The sequence below is a fragment of the Lontra canadensis genome, unplaced genomic scaffold, assembly GCF_010015895.1.
Source record: "Lontra canadensis isolate GAN:19392208 unplaced genomic scaffold, GSC_riverotter_1.0 scaffold2, whole genome shotgun sequence".
NCBI classification, from domain to species: Eukaryota; Metazoa; Chordata; class Mammalia; order Carnivora; family Mustelidae; genus Lontra; species Lontra canadensis.
This window is the reverse complement of record NW_022630996.1, coordinates 8,375,288-8,398,717: the sequence shown is the minus strand read 5'-3', so window position 1 is coordinate 8,398,717 and position 23,430 is coordinate 8,375,288.

Here is a 23,430-nt window from a genome sequence, read left to right as displayed (position 1 = left end):
TGGGCATTAACCCTGGATTTCATCTCACGTCACTGTTTTCAGGGCTGTGAGGTCAGGCCTGGCCTGGGGCCGGTGTTCAGGGCAGAGTCTGCTTAAGCTTCTCCCTCTCCCTCTGTCCCTCCACCCCCATGTGCACACTCTCTCTTTCTCTCTCTCTCCAAAATAAATATCTAAATCTTTAAAACTATGACATTTTTATAGGTACTTTAGAGATATAAAAGAAAATAATAACTTTATTATTTCTTAAGATTTTATTTATTTATTTGACACACAGAGAGAGAGAGAACAAGCAGGAGGAGCAGCAGGCAGAGGGAGAAGCAGGCTCCCCACTGGGAGCCGGTTTGCAGGGCTCAATCCCAGGACCCTGAGATCATGACCTGAGCAAAAGGTAGACATTTACTGGCTGAGCTACCCAGGTACTCTGAAAATAATGACTTAAAAAAAACTTTAATCAATGTATTTTAAACCTTAGATGCAATGGCCAATTTTCTAAAAAACAACAACAACAAAAATACAAGTTAAAAAATTTGATTGAAAACAAAAGATGAATGAACTAATAAACAGTAAGAAGTTAGGGGTACCTGGGTGGCTCAGTCGGTTAAACAGTAAGAAGTTAAAAAGTTGTCAGTTTTCCCCTCCCTGTTCCAAAAAACAATTTTTCAAGACAAAAATGTATATTTTATCAAGAAAAATACATAATCCCTATTTCATACATGTTTCAGAGAAAATAGAGGAGAAAAAAAATCACCAAATTCAATTTACCTTGATGTCAAAAAGAACATGGACTGTATAATTTCACTTATGAACACAGATGCAAAAATCCTTAATTTTCAAAAATAGCAAATCAAATTCTGTAGTATACTCAACCCTCATTATTTGCAGATTCCATATTTATGAATTCACTTACTTGTCAAAATGTATTTGTAACCCCAAAATCAATACTCAAAGTGCTTTCGTGGTCATTCACAGAAATATGCTGAGTTGCAAAAAATTTGAGTTGCATGACTCACATGTTCCCAGCTAAGGTTAAGCAAGGCAACCTTCTGCCTTCTGTTTTAGTAATTTTGCAGTAAACAAGTATACTTTTTGTGGTCTATATAGTGTCACATTTTCCATATTTTTGTGGGTTTTTTGGGTGATTTTGCCGGTTAAAATAGCCTAGCACTAAAGTACTATCTAGTGTTCTTGGCACAAAAGGTTGTGATGTGCATTACAGAGAAAATACATATGCTAGATAAGGATTATTTGGGCATAAGTTATATATAATTGGCCATGAGTTCGATGTTAATGAATCAGGAATATACATCAAATAAGGTATCTTTAGATAAAAATACACATAAAATAAAATTATATATTGATCAGTTGACTAAAATGTCTTCAGAGTCCTGGAGCAACAGTTAGGAGGAACCTAACTGTGTACTTCCTCTAGGAACAATGATTCAATATTTACTTATTCAGTGTTTATAGCAACTTTATAGACTATAACTGCAATGGGTAATGAGAATTAACTGTATGTATAGTATAAATATGGTGTGTGTAGGTACAAAACAATATATCATAATCAGATAAAATTTCATCAACATAAAGATGGTCAACATAAAATTATCAATATAATTTACCATGTTAGATTTAAAAACCAAAAAGTCAATATAATCTTTTCAAAATATTGAGATGAAAACACTCAGTAAAACTCAATATAAAAGCAAAGTAGAAATAGAAGGCAATATTAAAGGGTAGGTAAATTCATATGCAAGACTAGAGTCTAAAATAATCCTGGAAACTAAAAGATAGACTTCCTAAATTTACTATAGAGTCATATAAATAAAGACAGTATGATATAGGAATCAATTAATATCTCAGGAACAAGTGCAATCATGTAGGAGACCTTCAAATGTTAGAGAGATGTCAATACAGATGACGAACTAGAAAAATAATGGACAAGTTGACAAAGGGTTCTGAGTCAACTGGATTTCCAAATGGGAAACATTAGAAGATTTTCCTTTCATACCACAGGTAGGATAAAAACTTCAAAAGAATGATGAACTTAATTGTAAAAATAATTATTTAATAATTTCAGAAGAAAAAAATAGGAGACTATGTTTATAGCCTTGGAGTAATCAAGGATTTCTTAACAGCAAAATAAAGTTTTTAAAAACAAAGATCATAGGGGCCCCTGGGTGGCTCAGTGGGTTAAAGCCTCTGCCTTTGGCTTAGGTCATGGTCTCAGGGTCCTGGGATGGAACCCCGCATTGGGGGGGGGGGGGTCTGCTCAGCAGGGGGCCTGCTTCTTCCTTCTCTCTCTGCCTGCCTCTCTACTTGTGATCTCTCTGTTGAATAAATAAATAAAATCTTTAAAAAAAAAAAAAAGATCATAAAGAAAAAAACGTTTAAATTTTGGTACATCAAGATTGAAACTTCCAAACAAAATCAATGTCATAAGTACTGTTACAAGACATGCCACAAAGGATCAGTATTCAGAATATAAAATGAACAAATCAATGAAAAGAGACAAAGAGACAGTGAACATTTTTGGCTTTTCTTTTTTTAAAGACAAAAAATTGAGCAGGCAGTTCACGATGAAAAATAATCAACAGACATAGAGAAAGATCTTCAAACTTGTTAATAACCACGGAAGTACAAAATGAAACAGACAGAAATATTTTATATCTATCAGAGTGATAAAAATTAAAAAGTCTTATAATATCAAGTGTTTATAAGGATGCAAGGAAGGGGAAAGATAAATTGCTAGGACCTGTTTAAAAAATTACTGTAGTAATAGCTATTAAATTGAAATTAGCATACTCTACGACCCCAAAATTTCACTTTTAGTGTCTCTGGCACATGTATACAAGGAGACTGAAATATGCTCTTTTATTTGTAACAAGGAAAATGATATTCAAACAGCTCATTAACTACCAGTTGGCAGATGGATAAATTGTGGCGTATTTATAGAGTAGAATTCTATATGGATTACCATTTCAATGAAACAATCTATGTGCTACCAGTAGATCTCAAAAGATAATGCTGAGCAGGAGAGGCAGGCTGCAGAATCATATGCATACTATGATACCATTATGTAATTTGTAAGTCAGAAATACAGTATGTATCCACAGAACGTGTAAAAAGATGGATCGACTCTACATCGGATTTATAGTGAAGAGATGAAGGGGAAAATAAAGTAGAATTCAACTATCTCTGTAATAACCTATTTCTTTTATTAAAATTTTTAGAGAGGGGGCACCTGGGTGGCTCAGTTGGTTAAGCAGCTAACTTCTGCTCTGGTCATGATCCCAGGGTTCTGGGATCAAGCCCTCTCTGCTGAGCAGAGAGCTGATTCTTCCTCACCCTCAGCCTTCCGCTCTGCCTACTTCTGCTCTCTTCCTCTATCTCTCTTTCAAATAAATAAGTAAAATCTTTAAAAAAATAAAAATAAATAAAATTTTTGGAGAAAAACAACAAAACATAAGCATTGGTTAATTCTGAGTGATGGATAAAAATATATTGTTATCTGGTGTATCTGTACTCATGTCTATTTTTAGAAAAATTAATAAAACAATTTAAACTAAAGTCGTGTTTAACTGAAATTAGACCAAATAAACATGTACCATCCTCAAACTCTGTTTACCTACTCCAACTAAGTCCTTAATGGTGTCCAGAAATATCCCTTACTCCTGTTCACTTTGGGCTATGAAAATCTCTTGCCTTGTGCAGCTCTTGGAGCTCCTTTCTACCTGCTAGATTGGATGCGGCCCAATTCATGAAACACTGAATAAAAGCCTACTATATTAGACATGGTCTGTGGGGATTTTCCTTCAACACTGAATAACTTGATTTTTTTCAATGGTATATCCACATGATAAACTATAAAGCAGTACTCCAAAGCATCTCAATGAAGTTATTAGTAATATGAAAAATGTTAATGATTCATAATATTCAGTGAAATAAAGCAAAAATTAAAAATGAGTATTTAGGGGCGCCTGGGCGGCTCAGTGGGTTAAAGCCTCTGCCTCCGGCTCAGATCATGAACCCAGGACCCTGGGATCCAGCCCCATATCGGGCCCTCCGCTCAGCGGGGTGCCTGCTTCCTCCTTTCTCTCTCTCTGCCTGCCTCTCTGCCCGCTTACTTGTGATCTCTATCTGTCAAATAAATGATAAATAAAAAAATCTTTAAATAAAATAAAATAAAAACGAGTATTTAGTAAGTTCTAATTTAATAAAAATACAATCGTAAAGACAAGAAATTGGAAAGAAATACAGTTCAACCAAAGGTGATTTATCTCTGGGTGATGTGATTCTGAAACAGATTTTTTTAATTTCTGATTCCTGCTTTCCAGTTTTTTATAGAGAAGGTATCTCAGAATCAGGGAACATGTTATCTGTGTTAAAACAGTTTTTCATAAAAGCTTCCAAAATAAAGATCTTTTTCAAGTTTGTCTTCTATTTTCTTTCATGACTAATATTGAAATAGCATTTTGTCTTTACTATTCCATGTAAGTGATTTAGAAATTTAGGCCAAGTTCTATAGAATATTCTGGATCAGTCTTCACCTGGGATTTGGAAAATTGAAAGCTTTCGAAATAGAAATCTATTCCAGAAGGAATGACAGAACATCAGCCATTGTAAATATCTGTCTAATCTTGGGACTTTGAACCTGTTTGCTGGTTTACAGAGTGGTAGAGAGAGCCAGAGCCCAACAGTAATCCTACCATTCACTTGCTATGAGTAATGACCATCTGCTGGGGACTGGGAGGACTCACTCAGTCAATTAGACTGCCTCGGTTTGCATGATAAAGGAAGGTCACAGAAAGTCAATACAATTGAGAGCAACTCCCCAGGTGGCGGAAAAGATCTGCAAGCAACTGGCAGAAATGGCTCGCATTTTAGGACTGCCGCTCTCTCTTTGGACATTGCACTTCTCCAAAAGGATGCTACTTACAAAATAAAAGCGGTGTTCAAAAACAACACTGTGTTAGATGGGCTTAGATTTTTTATTTTTTTCCCTTCCATTATTGCATGGAGGAGAGGCGTAAAAGAAATACGTAGAATTTCTTTTTTTTTTTTCTTTTTGGATCTCAGATACAAAGTTTACCATATTCTTCAGTTCATAGTTCATTATCGCCCCAGATCCATGAGTAGCTAGCTTTCTTCTATTTAATTACAAAAATATTTTCTCCTTTTGGTCCGTTAGACTCCCTTAACCCTTTTCCTTCCTATTCTAATGTGTTGGCTGTATGTTCTGAATTAAAAGTGTTTTATCAATGAATAGTGAACCAAGCCCTTCACTTTCTATGTTATGCTCCTATAACAATTTTCTGGTTGGAAAGGTTAACTATCCATCTAAAATTTGTCCAAATAACGGTATTACAGAGACCCTGGGAACTAAGTCTGAGAGAGGAAGCTCTACTTACTCTGAGAAACAGCTGGCTTTCTCCAGAGCCTGCTAACAGAATGGTCAGTCAGACAGGAGCAAAACCAAGCCCATCATTCATTGATTCAACAAATATTTATTGAGTGCTCCCTTTGTCTGACTGAGACAGGGCCCGGCGATGGATTACAAATCATGGTTACCATTCATGCTCTGCTACTTCTAAGATGCATGAATTTGTGTAGATCACCTAAATCCTCTATAGTTGAAGTCTCTTTATTTGTAAAGGGCAAGAAATAAACCCCAACTTACCTCCTTCCTGAGACTGTTTTCAGGATAAAATAGATGTGTATTGAAGAGTGCCAGAGTACACCACCCCAAAATACGTGTCTTTGTCATAAGGATCATTTTGAAATATTATTTTGAGGAAGGCAGACAAGGGAGAAGCTCTGAAAACAGAGTAAAAGTTACCCTTTGTAGGGGAAATTTATATTTGTAAAGGAAATCTCCATTTACAAAGGAAATCTCCAGTGTAACAGTGTCTCTCCGTGGGTACCAAGAAGGGGGCTACTAGCAGAAATAACTTTTTCTCCTCGGAGACTGACCTACAGGATAGGGCATACTTTGTTGACCATACTTTTTCTCCTCTCACCTTCCTGTGAATTGCCTCACCCCACCTAAAAGCCCCAAACTTCTATCTCTTTTCTTAGTTCAGGATGGTACGTATATAAGTCTCCATTACCTGGTCACCTTTGGCAGTGGTTTATACCTTTGTGGCGCCCTAGGGCGTACACACATAATTAAAATTGGGGGGGGGGGGTTCTCCTGTTTAATCTGTCTTATGTCAATTTAATTCTTTTAGCAACTACAGAACTGAAAGGAGACTTCAACTGCCTTTATTTTGACCTCAGACTTTCCAGCTGGGTTCTTCTTTCCAGCTTGTCTCTTAGCTCAGGCAGAAGACCCTGAGGGCAAAGCATCCCCTGATAGGAACTAAAACTACCCCCTCAAGCATACGGACTTCCAGCAAGGCCCTGCCCATGACTGGCTCCAAGACAAAGATCAGTTTGACTTCCACTGACCACCTGAGTGTACCCACTTAACTTTGCCTCACATTTTTTTTTTTAATATATATAAACCTTGAAGTGTTTTCAGCACTTTGGAGATAGTCTTTGAGACACTAGTCTTCTCTCTTCCCCTTGTTGGCCTTGCTGAAAAAAATTCCTTTCTTGTTTCACCACCACTCGTTTCTCTACCTTCGGATTTTGTTAGCCAGTGGTCAAGTCTGGTCTGTTGTGGACTCCCAAATCCAGGTCCTCTTACACCCCTCCAACCTGGGTACAGAACCTGAAAGAGTAGAAGGAAATATTTTTCCTCCCTGACTTCACAGGAAATCACATTGAAAATGTAAAACACTGGGGGGCCTGGGTGGCACAGTCCATTAAGTGTCCAACTTTTGGTTTCAGTTCAGGTCCTGATACCAGGGTGGTGAGATCGAGCCCCACGTTGGGCTCCACACTCAGCGCAGAGAGACCCTCCCTCTCCTTTTGACCCTTTTCACTCTCTCTCTGTCTTAATAAATCTTTTTTTAAAAAGACTAAATATATATATATATATATTTTAAAACTCTCTAAAGCCAAGTGAAGGGTAGCAGAATATGTCACCCCAAAATATGCTTCTATGGCATATGGATTATTTTGAGCTGATTATTTCTGAGAAAAGGCAGACAGAAGAGACTCTCTAAAAACATAAAAGTTAAGCTTTTGTAAGGAAACTTTACAAAGGAAATTTCCTTTTGTATATGTCTCTCTCTCTCTCTTTGTACGAGGAAGAGAAGGAGGATTCTAAATCACAGGAGAATCTTGTCAATGGAGGAGGCATCCACTTAAATCTGCACAAGAAACCTTACCCTTTTCCATTGTGCTTTCCTGGAAATTTCCCATAATTAGACTGTTCCTTTCTCCAACATCTTATTTTGTCTTCAGCTGAAGATGGGATTTAAGATGGTGGCATGGGCCATTCTGGGGACTCTTACTCAGTTTTCCTAGGTATCTCCCATGTATACATGAAGTATATATGTTATTAAACATATATGTTATTAAACATGTATGTTCATTATTTTTGGCCAAGATTTTTCCATCCTGTATTAAAGGATAATATCCATCCTGGAAAAATCTTGGCCCCATCCTTTAATACAGGATGGAAAAATCTTGGCCAAAAATAATGAAAGGTACAGGGGAAATTATTTTTCCTTTCCTATAAAAATATCACTAATATTATTTTGTTGATGTTGCCAAAGGAGATAAAGAGTTAAAGTAGAGGCCAAAGTAAGTCAGCTGAGAAGACACAGTGGAGGGGCATCTGGGTGTCTCAGTGGTTAAGCGTCTGCCTTCAGATCAGGTCATGATCCCAGGGTTCTGGGATTGAGCCCTGCATGGGGCTGGTTCCCTGCTCTGAGGGAGGCCTGCTTCTCCCTTTCTCTCTCCTGCTCCCTGTGCTTGTGTTTCCTCTCTCGATTTCTCTGCCAAATAAATAAATAAAATCTTTAAGGAGAAGAAGAAGAAGACGACGACGACGACGACACAGTGGAGGAACCTTAGTCATTTCTATTCTAGCCAGCTGTGGCCATGCTTAAAACTGATAATAAAAGATTTATAAAGAACTGAAGAACCTGAAGAGATGGTCACAATCTTCATCTTGTCTACTGATAGAAAAATTGTGACTGAATATGAAATGCAACTAGAGGGCAATGAACAGCAGGCAATCCAAATCTTTTTCTTAGCCCCAACTTCAAAATATTCCCTTCTGGGGCACCTGGGTGTCTCAGTGGGTTAAGCCTCTGCCTTTGGCTCAGGTCATAGTCTCAGGGTCCTGGGATCGAGCCCTGGATTGGGCTCTCTGCTCAGTAGGGAGCCTGCTTCCCTTCCTCTCTCTCTCTGCCTGCCTCTCTGCCTACTTGTGATCTCTGTCTGTCAAATAAATAAATAAAATCTTTAAAAAAAAAAAATTTCCCTTCTCGGATTTGGAGAGAAGGAACAAGATATTAACGAGTAATGTCGTCTGTTCCATCAGCCTATGGTCAAGAACTCTTGTACTCTGGTTAGTGTTAGCAATCATCCACAGGAGCAGGGGAAAATTGTGGAGCAGGAGGTGGGGGGTAGAATAAAGCCCATGAGAAGGAATATACCATAAATGTGTGAGCCAAAAAGCAATTAAATTTTCTCCAAAGGAAGGAGAAAAAAAAAAAACTAATTGGGTTTATAAGCATTTACTCCTTGTAATAAAAGATATTCCAAGCAAAATGAAACTGGAAAACATTGTTTCTCTGATTTATTTCTAAATGGGTAGTAGACCAAACATTTCTCCCTGTATTAAAAAAAAAAAAAAAGTGAAAATGAAAATAAAAAGCCTCACTGCAACCTTGAAAACATTATGCTGATTTAAATAAGCTAGACAGCGAAAGACCAATATTGTATGATTCCACTTATGTGAAATCGCTAGAACAGGCAAATTCACAAAGATAGAAAGTAGATTAGAGTTTACCAGGGGCTGAAGGGAAGGAGAGTGGGGGGTTATTGCTTAATGGGTACAGAGTTTCTGTTTGGGGTGATGAAAGTTTTGGAAATAGATGGTGGGATGGTGGTGATGGTGGTTACACAACATTGAGAATGTAATTAATACCACTAAATTGTAAACTTAAAATGGGTAAAAAGGCAAATTTTATGTTACATATATTTTCCCATGATAAAAAGAAAGGGAAGGATAGCCTCATTGCACTAACTTATCTTGAAGTGGATTTAGACAAAATAGCAGATGGTAAAAGTGTTTAGAATCCCAGAATTACAGCTACGGGTGATATCTTTCAAGGGTATTGGTATCAAACTAACACAGCCTGAAGAACTGTCTTTCTCTACTTTAGGGACATTTCTGACTGAAAGACCAGGGGGAAAGTATGAAAGCTTGAGGAGGAGAACCTTGTCTTAAGGATGTTTTATCTTTTTGATAACAGAATAGAATTTGTCATCCAATTGACAGTTAAATATCTCTTGAATGGGTTATCTGGAATCCAAGCTCTCTCAGATATTTATTTAAAAATATTGATTGTGCTTCTTATCTCTTGCAGGGGACTAGGTTCTATGGTTCCAAGACAAACAAGACTCTCTGCCTGCCCTCCACGTTCTCAGTCCACAGGGAGTACTGGGTATTAAACAGGGGTACTGAGGGGTACTCAGGTGCAGAGGGTCTGAGGGGCTATAGAAAATTCTTAGCTGGGAGAGGGACAGTGGAGAACTGGAGGGGTCTGGAAAGAGAGCAGACTGGAGAAGTAATGAAGAGAAAGAGCTCTGTGTAGAGGGTGTGAAATTTATCCAAAGAAAAGTGAAAAGATACTAAAGGGCTTCAATTCAAAAGTAAAGCAAGTAGATTTGTATTCTGAGAGCCCTCCTTGTATTTATGAAAATACTAGTAGGATGTATTAGTAAGATGAAAATACTGGTAAGATGTACTAGTAAATGGTTACCCAGGAGATTTCACTCAACTTTTACTTTAAAAAAAAAGAAAAAAGTGGCGCCTGGGTGGCTCAGTGGGTAAAGCCTCTGCTTTTGGCTCGGGTCATGGTCTCAGGGTCCTGGGATCGAGCTCCATGTAGGTCTCCCTGCTCAGCGGGGTCCTGCTTTCCCCTCTCTCTCTGCCCGCTGCTCTGCCTACCTGTGATCTCTGTCAAATAAATAAATAAAATCTTTAAAAAAAAAAAAAAAGAAAAAAATTGTCCATTCTGCTTGTATTTGTTATAATAAGCATACAGCATTTTTAGAAGCAGAACAATCAGCCAAGTTCTTTTCATTAAGAAGAAATAGGAAGAAGAGAACAGAGAGGACATGGTGGAGGAAGAGAAAGAAAGCCGGGAAAGACCACTGGCTGCGGCGCGAGGAGATTCAGGAAACATCTCTATCAGACTGCACTATTTTTAGGTCTAAGAGGAAGTCTGAGTAAGAGAAAGTTTGGGTCAGAGGAAGTGGGAAATTGGTAAATTCTGGTTTGAGCACATTGAGTTTAAGGTGTTTGACATATTTTAAGGAAACAGAACAGTCCTAGGAAGGCGTTCAAAATGAGCTACCCCCAAATGTGTTATTTGAGCATGTGGATAACTTTGAGTTGAAGTCAATCAAGACCCAAGAGTCTCAGAAAGAGCTTTTATCTCCCCTTTAACTGTTTAATAGAATTTAGATAAATGGCCTGGTCCAGGAAGAGAACTATCACTGAGATAACTACAAAGAGTATGGGGTTAGCGTGGTAAGCTGTGGGGAAGCTCAGCAGGTCTGCAGACCAAATTCTTTTGTGTCCCATTGTCCATGTATGGCATGGTGAACATTTGTTTACCAAATATTTCCTCTTCCCATCTTCCCGTGAACTGTCTTCATCAGTCATACCTGATGTGACTCACCTTTGGAGCCACAACCTCAATCGCCTGACTGCCTGTAGAGCGCATATTCTTATGTGGCTCCCATACATAGGTAAACAAATTCGTTTTTCTCCTATTAATCTATTTTATGTCAACTTAATTAATAGACCAGCCAAAAGAACCAGAACCTTAAAGAACAGAGGAAAAAATGTCCTCCCCAACACCTGCCAATAAACAACTTTCTGTATTGTCGAAGAACGTAATTCTACTGAGTAAAAGATCTTACTGGCTTTTCAACATTGGCTATTGGCTATTCAACATTCAGAATTGGGGAGCATTCAACCTAGCAGATAGGAAGGGGTTCTGAAGAGCTATACAAGGCAAGAAATTTTTATAGACCAAAGTGAACAGGATCAAGGAAGTTGCTGATTGACTAAAGCAGAGTTACTCCCCTCATATAAAGTAAAGGGAAGGCTTAGAGCCAGGTCATGTACCTTGTGTCAAGCAGGCAAAAGGTGATTGATTGATCTGGGCCTTCCTTTTCTGGGAGAGCCAGCATAGAAACTTAGTTTGCTGACTATGGGGCTTAGCATGAGTGACTCCAAGTTGGGTCCAATCTGTTTGCTTCAACAGTACCAAAATAGAAGAAACAGAGAAATAATTGATTATTAAGTATAATTAGATTTACACACATGGAAGGTAACATGAAAATGACTACAAAGTCTGGTTCGAATATCACACAATTTTATATAGCACAGTAGAAGAAAGACCAGTGAAAAAATCTCTTACTGGGGCAAAGGTGGTTAAGCATCAGTCTTCAGGTCAGGTAATGATTTCCAGATCCTGGGATTAAGCCCCAAGTCCGGCTCCTAGCTCAGTGGGGAGTCTGTTTCTCCCTCTCCCTCTGCCTCTCCCCATTGCTCATGCTCTCTCTCTCTCTTCCTCTCTCTCAAAATGAGTAAATTAAAATCTTAAAAAAGAAAGTCTCTTATCTCCTTAGGAGATAAATGGATATGCCCATGAGTGTCTCCACTTCCCTCCTAAAAGATTGCTGAATAAATTTCAGAGGTAGGTTTTTACAGCAGGCTGGAAAAGTAATGAGGAGAAAAAGGATCACAAGGATCACAAGGCCCTGATCTTGCTTTATAAAACCCAAAGATAAGTACCTCATATGGAGCTTATGTTTTCACAGAGACACACCAAGGAGGGGAGAGCAAGGTGGCTTCCCTCTCAAGAAAAAAAAAAAAAAGAAAGAGAAAGAGAAAATTTAACCCTTATAATGAATACAAGTGGAAATAAGGTGTTGGATATGTGGGACTGGAGCTCCAGAAATGAAGTTGGGATACATCCTTATTTGATGTTATTCAAATTTTGGAAACATACCAGTAGAATCTCCCCCTCCACATTTCTATTTTTAACATGACTTAACCGTCACCAAAAAAAAAAAAAAGAAAAAAAAATCTTTTATTACACTTCCTCCTGTTTGAGTTTTCAAGATTGCTCTTATTATTGTTCCCTTGTTTTTGAGCATGCAAAATATTCACCTTGCTCTTTTGTTTTCTTTAGTAGAATCATTCAGAACTATTCTCCAGGATGGATTATACACATTGGTAGAATATCCTCTGCCCTTAAGGAAAAAGTAAGTCTATTCTCCATGGGGAAGATTTAGGCTCTTCCTGAGAGCTATTAAGAAAGAAAATAAGTGCAAGGAGCTTTTTTTCTTGAGAACAAAGAAAGAGTGGAAAGCACCTTACAGGACACAGAGGTGATGAGGGGGATAGAGAGAAGTAGATGAAGGACAAGGCAAAAAAGAACTAGTGGAGTGATCGCAGAGCGTGTCAAGAGAAAGATTACTATAAGGCAGGTTCTTATCAGCTTCACCCAGAAGTAGAGTTGAGTCTTCCAGGGGAGAAGAAAATTCTTGCCTCAATATCTATACCCCAAGAACTAGTCACCAACTAGAGCAACTCCATCTGGACAGAGGGGCTTTGCCCCACTGTCTCTTGTACTCTTAGAGACATTCTAGGGTTCTCATAAGCCCAAAGGGAGTCCTTGTCAGACATTAGAATGTTGTGGGGGTACTCCTACTTGGAGGCATGGGCTTAACTACAGATGGGCTTAACTAACTCATTAAGATCTGTGGTGAACTGAATAATGCAACCCCCCCCCCCAAAAGATGTCCATATACTAATCCCCAGAACCTATGAACAAAACCTTACACCAAAAAAGGGACTTAGCAGACATGATTGAGTTCAGGATCTTGAATTGGGAAGATTATTCTGAATTATCAGTGTGGGTCCAATGTAATCACAATTATCCTTATGGGAGGGAGGCAGAGTCAGAAAGTGAAATAATGGTGGAAGCAGAAATTGCAATGATGAGGAAGGGGCCACAAGCCAAAGAATGTAGGTGATCACTAGAAGCAGTTAAAGGCAAGGAAAATGATTCTCCCCTCAGAGGCTTTAAGAGTTCCACCAACACCTTGACTTTAGGCCAGGGAAACCAATTTTGAACATCTGACTTGCAGAACTATAAGAAAATAAGTTCTGCTGTTTTTTTATATTTTTTAAGATTTTATTTATTTATTTATCAGACAGAGATCACAAGTAGGCAGAGTGGCAGGCAGAGAGAGTGGGGGAGGCAGGCTCCCCACTGAGCAGAGAGCTAGATGTGGAGCTCAATCCCAGGACTCTGGGATCATGACCTAAGCCGAAGGCAGAAGCTTTAACCCACTGAGCCACACAGGCATCCCAAGTTCTGCTGTTTTAAGCTATTAAGTTAGTGATAATTTATTACAGCAGCAACAAGGAAACTAATATCAGATCCTTCTTCCCTCTTTGAGACTGTAGCTATGGAATTTCTTTCACAGCTTACTCATTATTTATGTACAATTTATATTGAAAGCTTCTTCATATTATTCTCAAAGTGTAATGCTTAAAATGTGAGAACTACACCATAGAAACTTTGGGGAGGTTGACAAATACATTCATTATCTGGTGATAGTTTCATAGGTATATTATGTGTCAAAACTTAGCAAATTGTACACTTTAAACCTATGCAAGTTTGTGTATGTATAATGAAACCTCAATAAAGCTACTAGATACATAAAGTTAATGTATATAGAGAAAAGCACAAAAATGAAAGAAGAAGACATAAATTCGATGGTAATGAAGTAAGTATTTTCCTTGGAGAAATAGAATGACCACAATTCCACACTGTCCTGCAAAGCAATAATATAATGTTTTATAGAATCCAAGAAAAGATCTTGTAGATAAAGCTATATTATACTTAATTACTAAAATATTTGAAGAAAAATTACTGATCACATGCAAAACCAAATAATGCAAGCAGCAAAACTTGCGGAATTGCAGTATTCAGAAAATGACTGAATACGGGAGCATAATTTTAAGAAATGTTGCCATCACCACTACCTGTGGGAAAAAAGAAACACTGATGACTCTGAGTTAGAAAGTGTCTTAGAAGAGTTGGCCTGTGACTATAAAGAGGATTTAGAAATTCCTCAACTAATTGCTTTTATTTATATTTCCCTTTCATGATATATAATAAAAAGCTATGCCTAAAGAAATCTAAGAGAGCTCTTTGAATAAATGTGAAATTAAAATTATGCATTAGGAAAAATACTATAAACATATCCTCATACAAATAATAAACCCATGTCAATGTTTTGATCAATTCAATAATGAGGGAATAAGCTGGGTGATAATGCAGGTTCTGGGAGGCTATGAGAAAGTGCAAGAAGCAATTCTAACATAAGATTAACAAATTGGATACAAAATTGATGAATGAACTACAAGGCAATAAATCCAAACCTTCACGGTAATCTTTTCTGTAAACACAAAGAATAACACCTCCCTCATCATTTTTTTATAAGTTAATCCTTAACTTGATAGAATTGTAGAAAGACGTTCCAAGTCAAACCTGCATTATATTCTCAGAGACTGAAGGCCCTTCAGTGGGCTTGTTCATTAAAATGTCATACAAGCAGCTTTCTGCCCAATTTCCAAGTTTTAGATACTCCTGAACATTGGAGAGGGATTGCAACCATATAAGTCATATGTTAACAAAATATTTTCTTCCAACAGTTGGTTGGCTTCTTGGAAGCTGTTGACAGAGGTTTGTGTAGTGAGGTACTTGATAAGATGGAATTTTTTTCTGGCTAAAGAATGGTTATTTATTTAATATATTTTTTTGGACTAGTTTATTTCACTTAGCATAATGTCTTCGAAGTTTATCAATGCTGTAGCATATGTCATATTTCAAAATTTCCCTCCTTTTTAAGGCTGGATAATATTTTGTTCTGTCTGTAATAGCACATTTTGTTTACTCATTCATCTGCCAATTGTACTTGGTTGCTTCTATCTTTTGGCTATCGTGAATTATAGTGCTATGAACATGGATGTACAAATATTTGAATCTTTACTTTCAAATATTTTAGGTATGTACCCCAAAATGGAATTTCCGGGTCAAAGAATGGTGTCTTAAAGATTAGATTTTACTAAGGAAGAAGGAAAGCCATTCCCAGAAGGGTTTTGAGCAAGGCAATGACATGATCTAGATGTGTTTTATAAGAACTGCTCCGGCTTTTTATGGAGACAAGACTCTGGAGACCAAAAAGGAAGTCACCAGACCCATCCCAGAAGTCCATGCTGTAAAATCGTAGCTCACCCAGAATGGGAGTGCAAGAGAGGTGAGAAATGTTGAATTTTGATTTACCGCTGAGGTGGAGCCAAATAGATTTGCTGATGCATTTCCTATTGTTATACAAATGTAAGGCATAGATCCTTACATTTTGTTCTTTGGTTAGAGATGTTAAATGTTTAATAATGTAAAAAGGCTATTTCCTTGGAGTGCACATGTTCCTGAGGCTTGCAGAAAAGAAGATAAAGATTCCAAAGGAAGTATAACCACAAGCACAAGCTGGGAGCTAAGGAATCATCTAGCCTACAGGTGACAACCTATAATAGTCTTGGCCAACTGAATTCTTAACTTCCTACTTTGCTGATAACTCTTGGCTTTGGGATGGTCCTTTCTTTTCCTGACTAGTTCTCAGTACTCATAGGGCCTTCTTGTCCTGACATCCCACACTGCCCATGCAGGCAATAATCACGTAATGGAGAAGTCTCCATAAAGGTCCCAATCCAGAAAACAGGAGTCCATATTCTCTTTCTATTTACAGGTGCTGAACTTTAGAGGACTGTAGCCACATCTCATGTGAAGCCTAGAAACACTCCAAAGTGTAACATATTAGTAGTTTAAAATGTATGACTTGGTAGCAAATATTACACAGCACTACCATGTCATTTATATGTTAGATAAAGTTACTGTGATACCTGGAAGAGATTCCACACATACTCAGGAAGCAAATGTCAAAGTGCTAGTAATTCCAGTCTTAAAAAGTGACCTAACACTAGTTGTAATTCTTTCCATAATTTTTCCAGTTATAAGCGTATTTGCCATAAGCATATTCACATTTGGGTATTGAAAAGTCCAATGTGGTCTAAATTACATATTCAATCATGTGTCACATTCAAAGCCTCTCTCCACTTCCTAACTCTAGCTCTTTCCTAACACTATCTCTCCCTTCAGTGATTCTCACCTCCTGGAATTCACACACTTATACAATCCCCTCCCACACAAAATACATCTGACTTGTAAAAAGGTGTTGCAGAAATGATGGCATATGACTTTCAAGGCCAAGTTGTAGAATATATTTTGGCTTCTAACATGCTCTCTTGATTGGCTTGCTCTGGGGACACCAGCAGTCATGTCTTACACTCAAGCAACGTTATGGAGAGTTCCATGTGGTGAAAAACTGTGGTTTCCTGCCAACAGCCAGCAACAACTCACCGGGCACATGAGTGCATCACCTAGGAAGCAGATTTTCCAGCCCCAGTCAACCCTTCAGATACCTGCAGCCCCAACCAACATCTAGACTGAAACATCATGAGAGACCCTGAGCCATGTATGAGTGGCTTCTTTAGGTATTAGTGGCTTTCTTTAGTGGCTTCTTTAGGCTTCTGGCTTCTTTAAGATAAGTTAGATGAGAAAGAATCAGAAAAGATGGGACTAATTACTTACCTAATTGGTACTATTGTAATTTGGCTGGCAGTGCATCCCAAATACTGGCTTTCTTGTTAGGATGCAGGTTATGAGTTTTTTAAGAGGCTCTGCTCAGACCCTGACATGGGCAACATACTGTCTGCCTATACTCTTGTCATGCTGTTCCCCCTCAACAATTGCCCATGGTGGTGGGACTCATGGTCTCCTTTGGCTGAGGTCCCCTCACCCTAGCAGGCTTCTCTCTGGGACAGGCTACTTATAAGATCACCATGAACCCAGTTACCACACTTCGATGTCCATTTCCTAAGGGGAACACTTATAAACTTGCAATGCAAGGTAGTAGCTATGAAGGCAGCCACCCATTGCCTTCTGTTCTCTAGTAGAGAAGGAAGCACTAGCTTCTAGGCTCATGGGTGATCCCAGATTCAAGGGCACATGTATCAAGCTCTCCCAAGAATCTTTTCACCAATCTATACACCAGGCTTCAACAGGCTAAGTCCATTAGTCATCAGGCAGGGGAGGGAAATGTCCTTTTCCCCTTCTTGTAGAGACCCCTAATCTTTCCAAATAATTTTGCTAAAGCCCCCTTCTGTTAACCTGAAGCGGAGTTAGTAATCCTTCCTTCTTCTGGCTTGATATGTAGGAAAAGATCCTCAGAGACTATCTTTGCTGGAAGTTTGCATAACAGAACTTAGAACCATAGCTGGTTTGTCTTCAGAAAAGGGTTTGTACTCCTACAATAATGCCTATAACTTACTGCTCTTGGTCATAGGTTGGTATGTGAATTCAAATGTAAATGGAATCAAGAGAAACACTCCTTTAACCTGGAAGGTTTTGGGCGATTTGTAGATATCACTCTTATTGTTTTGTGCGAGGACAAAGACTGCATAATGGATTCCTTTTACAAAAAGCATTAAATCAATTTCAAAATATAATAAAAATACAATAAAATATAAAACTAAAATTTTGTCTTATAATCATGCTATCTTTATATGACAACTAGATTCTTTGTGTTCTTGGTTTTGTTTTTTTTTTTCTTGTTTGTCCTTTCCAACTTTGGAAAAGTACTCTTGGGAAAGGAAAATACGTAAGATTTTAAGTCAGACAAAGCTGGATTCAAAATCTGTTCTCCCACTTGCTTATTAAATTAACCTCAGTTCTCTAAGCCTCTTATTTGTTATTTGGAGACAATAATGTCTATTTTGAAAGATTTTTTATAAGGATAAAAGATGAGGTAAGTTGCTTAGAATGGCAGCTGGGAAAGAAAACACTCAACAAAGTGTAGCTAATACTAATTATTGTCACTAGGAATGTGTACAAAGTTTTTATACAGTTGAATTATAATGCAGGTTAATTTTGAGTTCTAATTTTTTTTAATTTACTCTAAACTTGTTTCAAAAGTGTTTTCCATGTGTTCCATGACAACCATGTTTTTTATTTTAATGACAAAAATATTCCAACATATTGATATTTTATAATTTATATGCATTTCTCTGTTCCTTAAAATTTAGGGTATTTATAGTTTAACACTTTTTCATTTTTGGCATTTTCAAATTATGTGCTATCAACATCTTCATACATATACCTCTTTTTTCTTATTTTAAATAACTTCCCTTAGACAAATCTCCAGTTGTGGAATTACCAACGTGGGTCAGAGTGCACGAATATATTTATGGCTCTAGATATGTCATCCCTGCTGGAATATAGGGCACTGTTGAAATTATTTGTCATTCCCAGGAGACCCTTCTGTTGGCAAAGCATTCTCTGGCTCATTGTTTATTTGGCAGGAATAGCTGCCAAGGACAGAAAGCACCACCATGCCATGATAAGTTCCATCTGTATCTGAGGACAGGTTGTCCTTCAAGTGTGATTGGCGGTGTCCAATGCCATCACTGTGAATGGAGCTCCTTCAGGGGAAGATCTAAATTGAACTGATGCAGATACAATATCTTCTTGGTCAGGGTTCTAGCATTTGCCATGAATTACTCCTGTGTACCTACGGGGAAGTAGTGATGGGGGAGAGGTAAGAGATAGCATTGGAGACGCAAACAGGAACAAGAACATACAAGGCTCCTAGGCTTCTAGGCTTGATTTTATTTAGCACATGCTGTGGACTAAATTGTGTCCCCCTCCAAATTCACACTGAAGCTCTAATTCTCAGTGTGACTAGAGATAGAGTCATAAAGAGGTAAGCAAGGGTGAATGAGGTCTGAGGATGAGTCCCTAATCCAATAGGACTGCTCGTGTTCTGAGCATGGAAAGAGATCTTTCCCTCTCCAGCTCCCTCTCCACACTTTAGAGGAAAGGCCATGTGAGGATTTGGCAAGAAGGTAGCCATCTGCCAAGAGAGCTCTGACCAGGAAGTGGATCAGCTGCCACCTTGATCTGGGAATTCTAGCCTCCAAAACTGTGAGAAATTAAATTTCTGTTGTTTAAGCCACCCTGTCTATGGTGCTTTGTTATGGTAGCCCAGGCTGACCCAGGCTGACCCATGCTGTGTTGTAGTAAGTTATCGAAAGCTACAAGCAAGCAAATGGTGGGACTGATGTTCAGCCAGGAAGTTGCTACCACTGATGCAAAGCAGCAGATGAAATCAGAAAGGTGAAGGAGTTCTAAATTTATGTAAGACCATGTGGGACCACCTTAAGGAGGGTTTTGAGTAGAGAAATAATGGGACATGACTCAATGGTTGAATAAATTAGCTGGGGGGCCAGGCAAGAGGAGAAGCTGAAAGAACACAGTTAAGCAAGATATGGTATGTTCTGGACCAGAGAAATAGCAGATTTGGCACACCTACCCCATCCTCAGGGCTCAAATCCATCACCAGCTTTTTCTGCTGCATGGCAACTCCCACACCTGTACAAAATGAAAAGCAAGTTCCAATAGTACACTGTTAATGCTTTGTTCGCCACTGTATACCCACTGCCTGGTTCCTAATGTATACAAAGCATTCAATAAATATTTGTTGAATGAATAAACTGAGGAAAAACTAAAAGGAGTTAAATAAATAGCCAGAAAATCACCTCTGAGGAAAAGACTGTGTCTAACCAGTTATCTGACCTTGATAAATTCTACTGGCAACATCTCTATTGTTGACTTTAGATTCCTATACTATGCTCCTGGCTTCTCCTTATAACCAGCATGCCCTAGTGGCTAGTGGTTTGGCACAGACATCTTGATTTCTAACCTGATGCCCAGACTTTGTATGTACATTCTGCAGTCTCCTCCAGGCCTTTCAGTCCCAGCTAGCCAACAGAATTAAATCAGGTCCCTAAATGGCCCATGATTCTTCTTACATCACTGATTTGTCACAAGCTCTCTTTGCCTGAAACTTCTTCCCTACCAAGCCATCTTTGTCAATCTACACTGACTCTATTTTTTATTTTTTTAAAAAATATTTTATTTATTTATTTGACAGACAGAGATCACAAGTAGGCAGAGAAGGAGGCCGAGAGAGAGAGGGGAAAGCAGGCTCCCCACTGAACAGAGAGCCTGATGCAGGGCTTGATCCCAGGACTCTGGGATCATGACCTGAGCTGAAGACAGAGGCTTTAACCCACTGAGCCACCCAGGTGCCCCTACAATGACTCTTTAATCCATTTATCTCCTACAGGAAGGCTTTCTTAATCTCCCTTATAACATTAGTTGTTTCTTCCTGTGTTCCCTTAGGGTCTTGCTCATGGGGGTAATTTTCACATGGCCATTTATCGACTCTTAGACCTTTCCCTAGGACTCAAGAATTCCCAAGAGGAAAGTACTAATATCCCAGAGCCTAGCGTAGTACCTGGAATAGAGAGGATACTAAAGGAAAGATTATTGGAATGAATGAATGAATTTTAACTACTAATGCAGACCATTATGTAAACTAAGCAGCTAGCAAACTGGAGTCTATTGAAACCAAAAATTTGTTGCAATCATGAGGACCAGCCAAAACACTATTTAAAGAAGTGGGAATAGGACCATTCTGAGCTGTGTTCAGCCAGATGGTGGCATCAACCCTATATATGCTGAAATGCTGGCCAGGGGGTTTACAGATCAAGAAACACTGAGCAGGAATTGGATTTCAGAGAAACCCAAGAGCCCACTTGAGTGAACTGATTGATGGCTTTCACTTATCCTTTTCCCTAGGAGCACAGGGAATGCTAAAATCTGGCTTCCCAGTTGTTCCTTGGAAAGGGTTCTCAAGATTTTCAGCATCAGAAGTTTGTTTTATTTTTATTTTTTTGAAGATTTTATTTTATTTCTTTGAGAGAAAGCAAGAGAGGAAGTACATGAGTAGGGGAAGAGGCATAGGGACAAGCAGACTCTTGGCTGAGTGCAGCGACCCACTCAGAGCTTGATTCCAGGACCCAGAGATCATGACCTGAGCAGAAATCAAATGTTTAACAGACTGAGCCACCCAGGGGCCCTCAGAAGTCATCTCTTTTAAAGAACTTTATTTCTCACCCATGAAGCTAGAGAACTCCTTTTGCCATCTCTTAAAAAAAAAAAAAAAGAAGAAGAAGAAGAAGAAGAAGAAAAAGAAGAAAGAAATGTGATACATAACTCATGGATGTAAAAGGGCACAAAATATAAATGTATATGGTATAAAGAATAGTTAGAAAGCAAAGTTCCAGGTAACTAACAACTCAGGTCAAGACAGACAACGTTGCCAGCACCCCCCATCTTCCAAGAGCCTTTTTCTGTTCATACCACCTTTCAACCCCCTCTCAGAGGTGATCTCTATCATGATTTAGAGCAACCATTTCCTTATCTTTATGTATAATTTTACCACTCATATACTTGCATTTGTTTGCTGTTGCTATTGTAACAAATTACTACAAACTCAGGAGCTTGAAACAATACAAATTTATTGTTTTAGGGTACTGTAAGTTACAAATGCAACACCAGTCTCACAAGGCTAACATCAAGGTGTCCCCAGATTTGTGTTTCTTTCTGGAGACACTAGGGGAGAATCCATTTCCTTGTGTTTTCCAACTTCTAGAAACTGCCCAAAGTCCTTGGCTACAGCTGCCTTCCTCCATTTTCAAAATGAGTAATGTACATCTCTCTGACCCTCCTTCCATTGTCACGTCTTCTGATTCTTAATTCTTGATGCAGAGGATGCTTGTGATTATAACAAGTCCACCAGGATAACTTGGGATAATCTCTTCCATCTCGAGGTCTATAACCTTAATAACTTCTACATAGTCCCTTTCCTGCCTAAAGTAACCTATCCACAAATTCTGAGATTAGATTGTGAACATCTTTGGGGGAAGGGGACATTATTATGCTTACCACAGTAACCATCCCAAAATCCATAGTTTAGTGTTAACTGATTTTGTACTTTACATAAATGTACAAAAGAGACTGTTTCAGTCTCTTTGTATTCAATTGCGTCTTGCTTCTTTTGTTCAGCATTGTGTTTATAAGATTCACCCATATTTCCGTGGCTATAATTCATTTTCATTGTATGAATATACAATGAATAAGCGTTTGGATTGTCTCCAATTTAGGGGCCATTATGAATTCCACCATGAATATTGTTATTTATGTATACTTGTACACATGTGCATACATTTCTCCAGGGTACATATGCAAAAGTGAAATTGCTGAGTCAGTGGATATGGGCACCTTAAACTTGACTAGGTAATGTAAAATGGTTTTCCAAAGTGGTTATCCAAAATTGCATTCCCATCAAAAGAGTATCAAGGTTCTACTTGTTCCACCTTCTTGGTCAACATATTATTGCCAGATTTTCTGTCTTTGATCTAATGTGTATATAAGAGTATCTCTTTGTAGTTTTACCTTGTGTTTTTCTAACATTGAGGCAACATCTTTTTGTGTGTTCATTGGTCATTTGCATTTCTTACTCCTAAAGGAATTATCCAAATATTGAACCCGTTTTTAACTGAGTTGTTTTTTTCCTTATTAATTTGTAGGAGGTCAATATACCTTCAAAGTACAATTCTTCTGTTGGTTATAAGTTTTCAAATATTTTATCTAATTGTCTTTTTTTTCTTTTACTATCTTTATTGTGGTTTTATCAGAATGTCTTCATTTTAGTGTAGCTTAATTTATCAATTTTAACATTAATGGTTAGTGTTTCCTGTTTAGAAAAACTTTCCCAATGCTGACATCATAAAGATTTGTTTTTATATAACCTTCTAAAAGCTTTCCATTATTGCTTGTCATGTTTGGGTCAATAATCCTCCTACAATTAAATTTTGGTGTGGTGCCATGTATGGATTCAATTTTATTTCTTTTTTTTTTTTTATAGATATCCAATTGTTTCAGTACTATTTATTTAATAGGCCAATTCTGTAGTGCCAAGTTTCTCATAAATCAAGAATTTGTACATACAGGAATCTGTTTCTGGGTTTTCAGTTCTATCTCATTGTTCAATTTTCTGCCTCTGTAGTAACACCACACTATCACAATTACTGTAGTTTTATAATAAGTAATGATATCTAATGACAGAATAAGACTTCCAATTTTGTTCTTATTCAAAACAGCATTAGCTGTTCTTATCCTTTCCACATTTTCACAAATTTTTGAATCAGATTATCAACATATATACACATTGCTTTGAATCTGTAGATCA